The sequence below is a fragment of the Telopea speciosissima genome, chromosome 9, assembly GCF_018873765.1.
Source record: "Telopea speciosissima isolate NSW1024214 ecotype Mountain lineage chromosome 9, Tspe_v1, whole genome shotgun sequence".
In the NCBI taxonomy this organism is placed as follows: Eukaryota; Viridiplantae; Streptophyta; class Magnoliopsida; order Proteales; family Proteaceae; genus Telopea; species Telopea speciosissima.
In genome coordinates this window covers 5,130,780-5,143,805 of record NC_057924.1, presented here as the reverse complement: position 1 = coordinate 5,143,805, position 13,026 = coordinate 5,130,780, and the positions used below count along the sequence as shown (strand labels likewise).

The following is a 13,026-nucleotide window of genomic DNA, read 5'->3' as shown; positions in this document are numbered from 1 at the left end:
ACCCCTCTTTCTCCATTCTCCCTTTTATTCTTCCTCTCCCATTCTTCTCCGTCTCCAGCTCCCCCATCCCCGCACTCTGCAACCCACAGCTGCCCCCTGCCCTCCCATCACCCCGACAGACTAGTTCCACCATCTCGCCTGCAGACAACCTCCCCACCACCTACAGCTAGCACCAACGATAGCTGCACTGTCCCGCTGCCTCCCTCTACACGGTGAATGTTATATTTGTCCCAGGTTGTGGTTGTACTTAGTTAAATTTGAACTTTAATTTACAATGATGTCTTGTAGAACTCGCCAAAGTTCAACCTAACTTGCAATCGACTCATAAAATGCAATTGCAAGCTCCAACCCTATTGATTGGCCTAGAATCATCAGCGCTGCTTCGTGTTCAGATTTCCTTTGGCAGATCTTCCCTATTCCCTGCCCTTCTCATCCGGCCTGTTGCGTGTGAAAACCTCCGGTGCTTGGTTGCCCCGTGGATGAACTGCAAAAACCAAGCAATGGCGCGAGAGGGCCGGTGTGGCTCCGGCCTAGGACTCTCCGATGCTCAAGTCGGGTCTTCAACGCGACAGAATCGCTGCGTAGTAAAAGCAAGATGATGAATGGTGCTCCATACACAGGTATTTATAGAGTGAGGATGAGATGGGCGGTTGGGAGAGTCCTAGTATGGTAGGAGTCCTTCTTTTGGAAGGCTCTCTCGCGTGAGCGGAGTGGAGAGCTATTTTGGTCGGACTCTTATTAAGGTAAGAGTCCATGTAAATTGTGATTTCATATTCTGCCGGGATCGTGGCTCGATCCTTATCCCGTGATTCTCGGGATGTCTTGGCGTGGCCCGCGATCCCGGTGGGGCGCTATGGTAGCCTACGTGGAGGAGGGCTCGGCCTCGGAGGTCGGCCTAGGAGGTCGGCTGGGAGGTCGGCTTTGGGGTCGGTCTCAGGCGATCGGCTCGGCCTAGGATGTCCGTATGCTCGGTCGGAGTTTATGGGCGACTTGTGTGAGCTCGGCCTCGGCCCGGTTGACTTGTGTGAGCTCGGCCTCGGCCGGCTTGAGTGCTCGGTCTCGGCTTTAGTGCTCGGTCTCGGCCTCGGCTTCAATGCTCGGCCTCGGCCTCGGCTTGATGCTCGGCCTCGGCTTTAGTGCTCGGTCTCGGCCTCGGCTTGTGCTCGGCCTCGGCCGGCGACTTGTGCGAGCTAGGCCTCGGCCTCGACTTGATGCTCGGCCTCGACTTTAGTGCTCGGTCTCGGCCTCGGCTTCAATGCTCGGCCTCGGCCTCGGCTTGATGCTCGGCCTCGGCCTCGGCTTGATTCTCGGCCTCGGCCCTGGGCGACTTGTGCGAGCTAGGCCTCGGCCTCGACTTGATGCTCGGCCTCGGCTTTAGTGCTCGGTCTCGGCCTCGGCTTCAATGCTCGGCCTCGGCCTCGGCTTGATGCTCGGCCTCGGCCTCGGCTTGATTCTCGGCCTCGGCCCGGGCGGCTTGTGCGAGCTCGGCCTCGGCCTCGGCCGGCTTCGGCCGGTGCTCGGCCTCGGCCTCGGCCTCGGCCGATTCTTGGCCTCGGCCTCGGCTTGATGCTCGGCCTCGGCCGGTTCTCGGCCTCGGCCTCGGCTTGATGCTCGGCCTCGGCCTCGGCCTCGGCTTGATTCTTGGCCTCGGCCTCGGCTTGATGCTCGGCCTCGGCTTTAGTTCTCGGCCTCGGCCTCGGCCTTCAGTTCTTCCTCGGCCTCGGCTTCAGTGCTCGGCCTCGGCTTTAGTTCTCGGCCTCGGCCTCGGCTTGATTCTCGGCCTCGGCCTCGGCTTGATGCTCGGCCTCGGCTTTAGTTCTCGGCCTCGGCCTCGGCTTGATGCTCGGCCTCGGCTTTAGTGCTCGGTCTCGGCCTCGGCCGGATTCGATTCCGATGCGTTTACGTGGTAGCTTTTGGTTGGTTGGGGGATTTTATGACACATCACAGGCCCCCACTCATCAAGGCTCGGCTCGTCCTTGATGAGTGTCATCTTCGGTCCGCTTAATGGTTACGTTACGAGGCTAAGTCCGAGCGCTTTCCTTTAGCGATTTGACGTTATGTATCTGCTATCGGTTGGGGTGTATCATGCCCAGATACTCGACGTAATGATGATGCTCGGGATTTTGAACCGTCTTTTGATTTGGATCGTTGAATCACCTTGAACTCTTCCTCTTCTTCTCTCTTTTTTTTTTTTTTTTTCGGTATGTATGGGGCCGAGCGCATCTTCATGTATCGTGCCGAGCGAATCGGCTCTTTAATCAATGAAAATTTCATTTCTCAAAATTTGTCCAAGCTGTTTTAGCTCGGCAATTTTAGCCTTATTTTCCTTGTGTATGTTGTTCCCTTTGATGTTGTGGCGAGCTTCCTCCATAGCCGAGCGTAATGCCTTAGTTTAGTTTTAGACGTTGTTCACTCGGCCATGGGGAGAGTTTGCTCTTGTTGGTTCGGACGTCGGCCGTCTTTATGGGCTGGTCTTATGACTTGGTTGCCGACCTATGAGGGTCGGTCTTTGAGGTCGGCCAGTCTATGAGGGCCGGTCTTACAACTTGGTTGCCGACCTATGAGGGTCGGTCTTTGAGGTCGGCCAGTCTATGAGGACCGGTCTTACGACTTGGTTGCCGACCTATGAGGGTCGGTCTTTGAGGTCGGCCAGTCTATGAGGACCGGTCTTACGACTTGGTTGCCGGCCTATGAGGGTCGATCTTTGAGGTCGGCCGGTCTATGATGAGGACCGGTCTTACGACTTGGTTGTCGATGACTTGGTTGTCGTCCATCCTTTGAGTGTCGGTCTTTGAGGTCGGCTGGTCTATGAGGACCGGTCTTACGACTTTCTTTGTCGACCTATGAGGGTCGGCCTTTGAGGTCGGCCAGTCTATGAGGACCGGTCTTACGACTTGGCCCGACATATGAGGGTCGGTCTTTGAGGTCGGCCAGGTCTATGAGGACCGGTCTTACGACTTTAACTTGGGAGCTTGCAAATACGTTAAGTGGTGGAGAAAGACTTTATTGAATCAAATGTCGGGCCGAAGCCGAATACACGGCGTGCTCAATTATTGAAAAAACTTCTTCAAATTTTCCGAGTTCCACGGTCTCGGCACCTTCTTGCCCCGAGTCTGCATAGCGATACGTTCCAGGCGAATTTGCTTGGAGACTATGTGCGGGCCTTCCCAATTTGGTGCTAATTTTCCTTGTTGCTTGGTGGGATGCGGCCGAGATGAAGTGGGGTCGGGTCTTCCACGGGTCGTCCTCTTCTCTCGATAAGCTCATCCCGCTGATCTTCCGGGAGATGCTCGACGCACATGGCCATTCCTCGAACATTTCCCTTGTTTTGCTTGGACGAAAGTAGCGTAGCACTCTCGTGCCTTCTTTTGGTCGCCTCGGACCTCGCCGACACCGTTCTCGGTGGGAACTTCATCTTCAAGTGAGTCGGGAGATGATGGCTTGGAGGGCGGTCAATGAAGGACGGCCGAGTATGGCGTTGAAAGCCACTACCGACCGTACCACCATGAATTTGACTTGGATCGTCGCCTGGCATGGAGCTTGCCCAATTGTGACTAGTAGATCGATCGAGCCCTTGATGGTCGCGGCGCTCCCGAGAACCCGTGAAGCGAGGTGCCTTCGGGCTTGAGCGCCTCGTCGCCGAAGCCAAATTGTCGATGCGCTTCCGGTGACATAAGGTCCACGGATGCGCGGTATCGACCAATACCGTGTACGGTCTGTTCGCAATTTCTACCGCACCACTAAAGCATCGTCATGAGGTAAACTTATACCTTCGAGGTCGGCTTCCGTGAAGGAGATCGTCACCGCCGGCTTGAGTTTCTTGGCGGGCATCTCGGCTACTCCGACGAAGCGGCGTTGCCTTAGCCTTTCGAGTACTTTCTTGCCCGGCCCTCCGAGGATAGTGTATATGGGGGCTCCTTGTCATTGCTCGGCCCGATCCGTCCTCCTTATTCTCGGCTCGGACCTTGTCATCATCTCTTTCAACTCGCTTTGTTGGCCCTAGGCTCGGCTCTTCTTTGATCTCGGTCATCGGGCCGCCGACCTCCACGATCTTCTCGGCCTCCTTTGACATATCGCTTCAAGTGGCCCGCTTTTATCGCTCTTCGATTTCTCTTTTGTGATAACAATCTTCGATGTCGTGACCGATGTCCTTGTGGAATTGGCAATATTTGTTGGGATTCCGAGATGACCCGCTTGCATCGGTGGGGTCGACGGATGTACCCCCATCTTGTATTTGCATCGGATCTCCTTGCGAGATGCATTCAATGGCGTGTAGTCGGGGCTCGAGCTCGATCCGACCGTCGGCTCGGCGATCCGTCCTTGGCCTTTTGTCTTCTCTTTGGTCGTCTGTTGTCGGCCTTTTCTCGCTCGATGCGACCTTCGTTGCCCTTCCGGGCTTGGAGGACCTCGGCCATATTCGCGAACTCGTTGCACCTCTCCAAGAGCTCGGCCAGTTTCTTGTCGAACTACGGGCCAAGTCCTTGATAAGGTCCATGTCGGCCAATCCGTTGCTCATAGCCGTATGGGCCGTGGCCTCATCCAAATCCTTGATATCTAAGGATTCCTTGTTGAAGCGGGAGACGAATGCTCGGATCGACTCGTCGGGCCTTTGCTTCACGCCGAGGAGGTTGACCGTGGTCTTCTTATGTTTCATACTACTCTGGAAGCGCGTGACAAAGGCTCGGCGAGTTGAGCGAAGCTTTTATGGAATCGGCGGCAACCGGGGAAAACCATGAGGTCGCCGCGCCCTTGAGGGATGCGAGGGAAGGCTCGGCAAGAAAGCGATCTCGGTTCCCCGTACATGGTCATCATCGCATTAAAGTAGTTGATGTGATGCGCCGGGTCGATCGTCCCGTCATACCGGTCGAATGGGGAGGTTTGAAACCGTGTGGTAGCGGCGCGGTCATGATCTCGGGAGGATAAGGGTGACGCCGACCAAAGAGTAGGCATCCGGGTCGCTTGTTTCTTTAACCCCTCCACTTGCTCGGCCAAATCTCGTAGCCGCTTCTCCGGCTTGGTTTGGTGCTCGGCCAACCGGCTCCTCGGCCGGGGTTGATAGGGTCGGTCGTCCCATTGTAGTCGGCCATTACAGTCGCTCGGTCCTCACCATCCTTCCTTGTTCTTTTTCTTCTTGGAAGTTGGACCCTCGGGGCTCCCCTGTTGTTCTTCTCGGGAGGTGAGCTCGACGCCGGGGAGTATGACGCGATCCTTCTCCGTGTCTCGGCGCACGCCTTTCAACCGGGTCTTTCCTTTGTTCTCGGAATATCCTCGGCGGTTCGTCCTCTCCGATCCGTCCGGAAAATACCGACCTCCTTGCTAGAGTCAGTGGTTCAATTTCACCGCCTGTTCGCGGGCTTTGGCGATGTTCTTGTTCACCCCGTCGAGCGCCTCTCTTGGGCGCGGAGGTGGAGTCTTCCGATGAGACGGGTGTGAGGACGCAGCCCGACTCGGCTCGGCCCCTACGCCGGCCACCATTTTGTGCAAGTTTCTTTCAGCGCGGGCGAAGCGGAGGGAACGCGGCCGGGCTAGCCCATCGCCCGCCTCGGGCCATCCGGTTCATGAAGGCGCGCAGCATCTCGTTGGTGTGGAGCATCTGCAGTGCAAATCCATGACACGTCGATTATTTGCGGGGCTTCGGGTCCAAACTCTCCGGCAAGGGTGGCGGTGCGGTAGGACATTCCCGTCCAAACTTGGCTCGGCCCTGCCCGGCTAGCCGCGGCCGTGGTTAGTGCACCACCCCCATTCCCGCTCTGGAGGGGGAATGGTGCCCGTGATGGGCTGCGCACCACCCGCCCTAGGGGGTCTTCTTTATCCCGCCGAGAGGCTTCGGGGCGATGATCGTCTCGTCGGCTGCGGGTTGCGGCTCCTCGCATGCGGGAAGTAGAGCCATGTTGCCCGACCTCGTATGCACCATTATTATTGTTCAGGGAATTGGCGGAAACGACGATGACTTGCGATGTCGTTCCCACGACGGCGGCGCCAAATCATTGCGTGTGAAAACCTCCGGTGCTTGGTTCGCCGTGGATGAACCTGCAAAAACCAAGCAATGAGCGCGAGAGGGCGGTGTGGCTCGGCCTAGGACTCTCCGATGCTCAAGTCAGGTCTTCAACGCGACACTGCTGTAGTAAAAGCAAGATGATGAATGGTGCTCCATACCAGGTATTTATAGAGTGAGGATGAGATGAGGCGGTTGGGAGAGTCCTAGTATGGTAGAGTCCTTCTTTGGAAGGCTCTCTCGCGTAGAGCGGAGTGGAGAGCTATTTTCGGGGTCGGACTCTTATTAAGGTAAGAGTCCATGTAAATTGTGATTTCATATTCTGCCGGGATCGTGGCTCGATCCTTATCCCGTGATTCTCGGGATGTCTTGCGTGGCCGCGATCCCGGTGGGCGCTATGGTAGCCTCCGTGGAGGAGGGCTCGGCCTCGGAGGTCGGCCTAGGAGGTCGGCTGGAGGAGTCGGCTTTGAGAGGTCGGTCTCGGATCGGCTCGGCCTAGGATGTCCTGTGTATGCTCGGTCGGGAGTTTATGGTGACTTGTGTGAGCTCGGCCTCGGCCGGTTGACTTGTGTGAGCTCGGCCTCGGCTTCGGCCGGTGCTCGGTCTCGGCTTTAGTGCTCGGTCTCGGCCTCGGCTTCAATGCTCGGCCTCGGCCTCGGCTTGGTGCTCGGCCTCGGCTTTAGTGCTCGGTCTCGGCCTCGGCTTGAGTGCTCGGCCTCGGCCCGGCGACTTGTGCGAGCTAGGCCTCGGCCTCGACTTCAGTGCTCGGCCTCGACTTTAGTGCTCGGTCTCGGCCTCAGCTTCAATGCTCGGCCTCGGCCTCGGCTTCAGTTCTCGGCCTCGGCCCTGGCTGACTTGTGCGAGCTAGGCCTCGGCCTCGACTTCAGTGCTCGGCCTCGGCTTTAGTGCTCGGTCTCGGCCTCGGCTTCAATGCTCGGCCTCGTCAGCTTGATGCTCGGCCTCGGCCTCGGCCGATTCTCGGCCTCGGCCTGGCTTGTGCGGAGCTCGGCCTCGGCCTCGGCCGGCCCGGTGCTCGGCCTCGGCCTCGGCCTCGGCCGGTTCTTGGCCTCGGCCTCGGCTTCAGTGCTCGGCCTCGGCTTCAGTTCTCGGCCTCGGCCTCGGCTTCAGTGCTCGGCCTCGGCCTCGGCCTCGGCTTCAGTTCTTGGCCTCGGCCTCAGCTTCAGTGCTCGGCCTCGGCTTTAGTTCTCGGCCTCGGCCTCGGCTTCAGTTCTCGGCCTCAGCTTCAGTGCTCGGCCTCGGCTTTAGTTCTCGGCCTCGGCCTCGGCTTCAGTGCTCGGCCTCGGCCTCGGCTTCAGTGCTCGGCCTCGGCTTTAGTTCTCGGCCTCGGCCTCGGCTTGATGCTCGGCCTCGGCTTTAGTGCTCGGTCTCGGCCTCGGCCCGTTCGGTTCAGTGCGTTTCGTGGTAGCTTTTGGTTGGTTGGGGGATTTTATGACACATCACGGCCCTGTCTCTTCGAGTCTCGGTAATCTTACATTTTCATAGTCGATATCAGAATCCTCTAAAATCGTCCTCCGTTGATGAAGGAAATTGGTATTGGGGGAGTTACCCTTATTCCTTTACTCCCGACACTTGTCTGATTTATCGTTCCCAGTCCAGAATGTTGCATCAGATTGGTGGTGGCTGGAAAATTTCTTATTGGAGTTGAGTAATGAATGGCATTCTTGATGCATGCGAATAATGATCACCTCCAATTCCTCTAATAGGGGGAGTGGACCTCACCATGGGCAAGGGTTAAGGTGGTCATTTCCACCCTCATGTGAGGCATTGGAGGAATTGGAGGGGATAAGGATTCGATTGATGCCCCTTTATTTCATTGTGCATTGAAGGACTATTCAGCCTCCAATGAAATATAAAATCATAGTTGGGGCTTGCATGACCAGTTAGCATTTTCTTGCCCTTATATAATAGGGTAAATTACATGTCACCCCCTGATTTTTAAATAAAACTCAAATCATCCCTTGGATTTTTAAAATATCAAGGAATGATTTGAGTATTTTCAAAAACCTAGAATGATTTGAATGTCGCTTGAAAATCAGGGGGTGACATGTAATTTATCCTAAATAATATATGGGTTTTTTATAATTATCATCTCAAAATTTTTACTATCTACTATTATCCCCCCAAAAATTTTCAAACAACTGTTACCCCCCGTTGATGCATACTAACCACTAACTGACCCCCACCGTTACATTTCCATAACGGTGGGGGTTAGTCGTGATAGTATGCCTTTGTCACAAATTTTTTAAGACCAAAATACCCTTCTAGGGTGGTAATTGTAAAAAAAATAAAAAAACCCATCACCGTCCTTCTCCTCTCCTTCTTCTTCTTCCTCCTCTACAAGCAACCCCAAAATGTGACTGCCATCCAACCAAAATCAAAAACCTTGGATGGAATGAAACCACGCCGCGAGGAGGAACTGAAGAGAATTCTAGAGAATGAAACCTAACATGAGTACCACTAACATAATTATTACTCCCACCAACAACACCAGCACCACCTGCAACACAACACAGATGATCAACCTGCAAAGCCAGCAATGGGAGAAAAGCTACCGGCGACTGATCAAGAACAAAGGGGATGGGGGATTTAATTACAAACCATTACATGAAGAATAAACGAAAAGAATAATAAAATAAAAATAAATCCAGATACAAGTTCTCCAACGTAATCTGCAGCAACACCAACATTGATTTTTCTGACTGTGCAAGGTGTGATCGAAGATGGAGCATCTGTAGAATCCTTCACCAAAAATCACAATCGAGCGTGATGAACCAAGACTAGGATTCGGTTATAGACGATGGGAGCTGGGATTTCGGTGGGGGAAAAGAAGAAAAGAAATAGAAGAGGAATAAGGAAATAGGTTATTCCGAAGAAGAAGTTTACAAATGGGGTAGGAACGGTGGTTACAGATGGGTTTTGGAAGATGGTTTTTTGAAGAGGAAGTGGGTTGTGGTGAATGGGTTTCAGGTGATTGAAAGGAGAATCAAAAAAATAAAAACGAAATGGAAGAAAGAGGGGTTTCAGGGTTTGATGGGAAATGGAAAGAGGAAATGGAGCTCGCAATAGGAACGGTGGTTTCGGTTGGGGAAAAGAAGAAAAGAAATAGAAGAGGAATAAGGAAATAGGTTATTCCGAAGAAGAAGTTTACAAATGGGGTAGGAACGGTGGTTTCAGATGGGTTTTGGAAGATGGTTTTTTGAAGAGGAAGTGGGTTGTGATGAATGGATTTCAGGTGATTGAAAGGAGAATCAAAAAAATAAAAACGAAATGGAAGAAAGAGGGGTTTCAGGGATTGATGGGAAAGGGAAAGAAGAAATGGAGCTTGCAATAGGGAAGAACTAGAGAAAGAAAACAACAGGGGATGGTATGATGCTGCTGCTGGTTAGTCATGGCTGGAGTTCGGCAAAATAAATTAAAAGTAAAGTGGAAAAGAAGAAGAAGAAGACGAGGGAAGAAGCTGGTTATCTCCCAAGGGAATATAATCAGGTTTGGGGTTGCAGAGGAGGAAGAAGAAGTAGGAGGAGGAGGGGGCTTTTTTTTTTTTCTTTTTTTTTTTTTACAATTACCACCCCAAAAGGGTATTTTGGTCCTAAAAAATTCATGATAATAGCACACTGTCATGACTAACCCCACCGTTACGAAATGTACGTTAACGGACGTGGTTAATATGCATAAGAGGGTACAGTTGTTTGAAAGTTTTTGGGGGATAATAGTAGATAGTAAAGATTTTGGGATGGTAATTGTAAAAAACCCATAATATATAGATATGAGTTGGGTAGGGTTCAGCCCGACAAAATAAGCCAGGTCTGGCTTGGCCCAACCTTGCCACTGGCTGGAACTTCTCAACTTAACAAAAAACCCAGCCCATTCCATAAAATTTGGCGGGTTTGGGCCAATTAACACACATAATGTTGGACGATTAAAATTAAACCCAAAAGAATACAAACAAAAGTTGGATTTTTGAGTTGTCCATTCTTATGTGGTGGGAGGGGGGGGGGGGGGGGGGGGGGAATATCGATATGGTTTATGGTAGGCTGTTAAGTAGGTTTTATCGTCAAAATGGTCTGGCATATTTTGTCATGTGGATGGATGATATATGTTCATTCCGACCGTTGTTTAGATAGGACGTAGGACGTGGCTTAAATTAGCCACATGTCAAATTATAGAGTCTAATTCAATCATGTGTTCCAGTATTCTAAACATCATTGTGCACTCTCTTAACTCTAAGTGGGAATATTCGGTTTAAATTAAATAAATATAAAATTGGATGACTCAAATTTTGTCTTTGTTACATTAATAACTGTGCTTTTTATTTTTTATATACAAAAAAATTGAAAATCCAAGCATAGCACTGATTTCAGACTTGAATATATATATATATATATATGCTTACTTGTAAGGAGAGTTTAGCGCGTCTCCAGGGAGTCTAGCACGCCCAAGGTGCTGCCAGCTGTTGGGTTGTACCGCACACATCCCTAGGCGTGTGTCAAGATGTGTGCGGCACAACTCAACTGCTGGATGTTCCTTGACAGCACCCTGGGTGCTGGGCTCCTTGGAGACGATCCTGATCCAACTATGTAAGCTAGCGGGATCGGGCAAGGCCCTACCCATGGTTAAGCACATTGGGCTCTGGCTAAGCCCAGTCCACTGTAAAAATTTTATGCCTCGGCCCACCTTCCACAGATGCGCTGATACTGCAACTTGTATAAATTTATTGGCAAGAATAATTTTTTGGTTAAATGAAAATTTAGAGTAGTACAAGAGTTAAAAACACGACTCTTTCAATTAATGTAATAATTCAGAACCTAATCATTATGCAAGAGTCAGGTCACAAAATATAGTTATATCGTATTAAAGGGAGAGGTTCTATCAAAGGTAGCGTGCGGGGACAATGGGAGTGTATGCAAATGCATCAACAAGGGTGGGATATCCACCTTTCAAGGGGGTGGGGCGGTCATTTCGTGTCCCTGTGTGTCTGGACGCAAGGGTCTACTGTCTTTCATGATTTGTTCTCCCTCAAATAAATAATGAGAAGAGGTTTTCTAGGGATCTCTTTTGGTTAATGAAATTATTTTGCAGGGTAGAAAATTCAGATGGGACCCAAAAATTATGAATAGGTTAGCCCAAGTCTCCAATTGACATGTCAAGTTTTAATCTAATCTGAGTTTTTCATGTAGTAAAACAAAGCATCCAAAAATGGATAGTGCATGAACATACATGGGATGACATGTGATTGCATTTGAGTTTTAATTTTGATATGCGGCCAATCCACATCATTCCCTTGTTATTCAATTTTGTTTGGATTGAAAGTTAACTTGTCAACAAAGGACCTGTCTATCTATTAAATTTGAGCCCTGTTTAAGTTGCCATGTGGCAGATATTTGAGTTATCTAGAAAACCGCTACTCAACATAAAAGAATTTTCTTATTGAAACCCCTTAAGATATCAAATAATTTGTAATTTTAATTTTTCACTCTTTATGTTTACATATAAAATATATATTTTTTTAAAGACGATAAATTCTATCACTTCACATGCATACATAAATTGAGCCAATCTATGACAACTTTTGATAATGACATCATAAGTCGGTTTCAAATTATTTTGAAACCCCCTTTTTATCCCTAACTTAAAGAACTTCTAGCAAACTTCAAAAAAGCAAAACAAATTTTGGAGGAGCATGTGTAGAGAGTTTTCTATACAAGCATGCTAATTTTGCCACGTGGAATGGTGATTTATCAATTCTAACCGTTGGAAATGTTGATAATGGTCTGGACTCTAGATAGGCAATGTTTAATAATTCAAACTCAAATTTAATCATTTACCCATCCTGCGTGATTCTTTTGGTTGTCTTTAATTTTTTCGATGTTCTATTTTATCATTTGGCAAACTCACTTTGGCTTAAACTAGATATGTATGTGGGCATAAGCCATAATGGTCTATCTGTGCAAAAACGAAAGAGAGTTCCCCACACCACCAGTGTGGGAGGAATCTCTAATGCCACACCATTGGAAAAATAAAGAAACATTATCAATCATATAATAACTATATGAGTTGGGCAATAAACAGCAAAACAATAATAATAATAATAATGATAATAAAACCCATGTAAGACCACAATGATATACTAATTGCATGGGAAACTTTTCCGTCCACAAAATTTTGAAAGGCCACATCAACAAAACCACTCATCTGAAATTTTTTTGTTTTGGGTAAAGAGAAAATATATTTTGATAATGGAAAAGGTCAACTAATTAACCAATTAAGCAAGAAAAGAAGCAACTAATACAATATTTTCAATTAGAAAAGAATTCTACATTGACAAGCCCTGATCGAATGGCTGAAGTGTCAAGATCAAACAGCTCAACTAAGAATTGGGTTGATTTGAATGGTTGGTTCATACGGATGTGGATGTTGAAGTCTTTTGTTTTGATAAAAAAATTTAGGGGAAAAGAACTTACTTGGTCACGTGGCCTGTGTGGCTCTGGCATTTAGACATAAAAGCATGCAAAAGTACCACCTTGCCTCCTATGAAATAAAAAATAACATCTCTTGCCCTGCACTATGCGTGTTCTCATTGGCCACATACTGGTGCAGATGCTAGAGGCCCAGACAGCAGCGATCTCTTGCCCATAAAATTATTTTAGGAAAGTAGAAAGGCCAATTGTATTAAAAACGTTTGTATTTCTTAACACGACTTTGATCAACTTACAAATTCTCTTGATTAATTAATACCCATCAACACCCATTCTGTTATAAGCCAAAAAATTTAGTTCTCCTCCATAACTAAACTAATGTGATTGGCAATCCACCACATAAATTAATATTTAAATTATTATTATTATTATTATTATTATTATTAGTAAGAGAGTAGGTGGTACCGTTTAATCCCTATTTATCTGCCGTGGCAGTCTTTCGTCTACTTATAAAATGTCAACATAATCTGTCTTAAATAGGGAGAAATATAAACCCAGAAACTATTTAAAAATTAAAAAAAAAAAAATGATTAA

The 13,026-nt window shown here is 49.2% G+C and overlaps 1 protein-coding gene across 4 annotated transcripts in view; it reads right to left on the bottom strand.

Annotated features, from left to right (window-relative positions):
- Positions 1 to 13,026, bottom strand: part of LOC122639723 (aspartic proteinase) — an 83,048-nt gene that overhangs the window by 18,844 nt on the left and 51,178 nt on the right. The gene's annotated exons all lie outside the window — the stretch shown is intronic.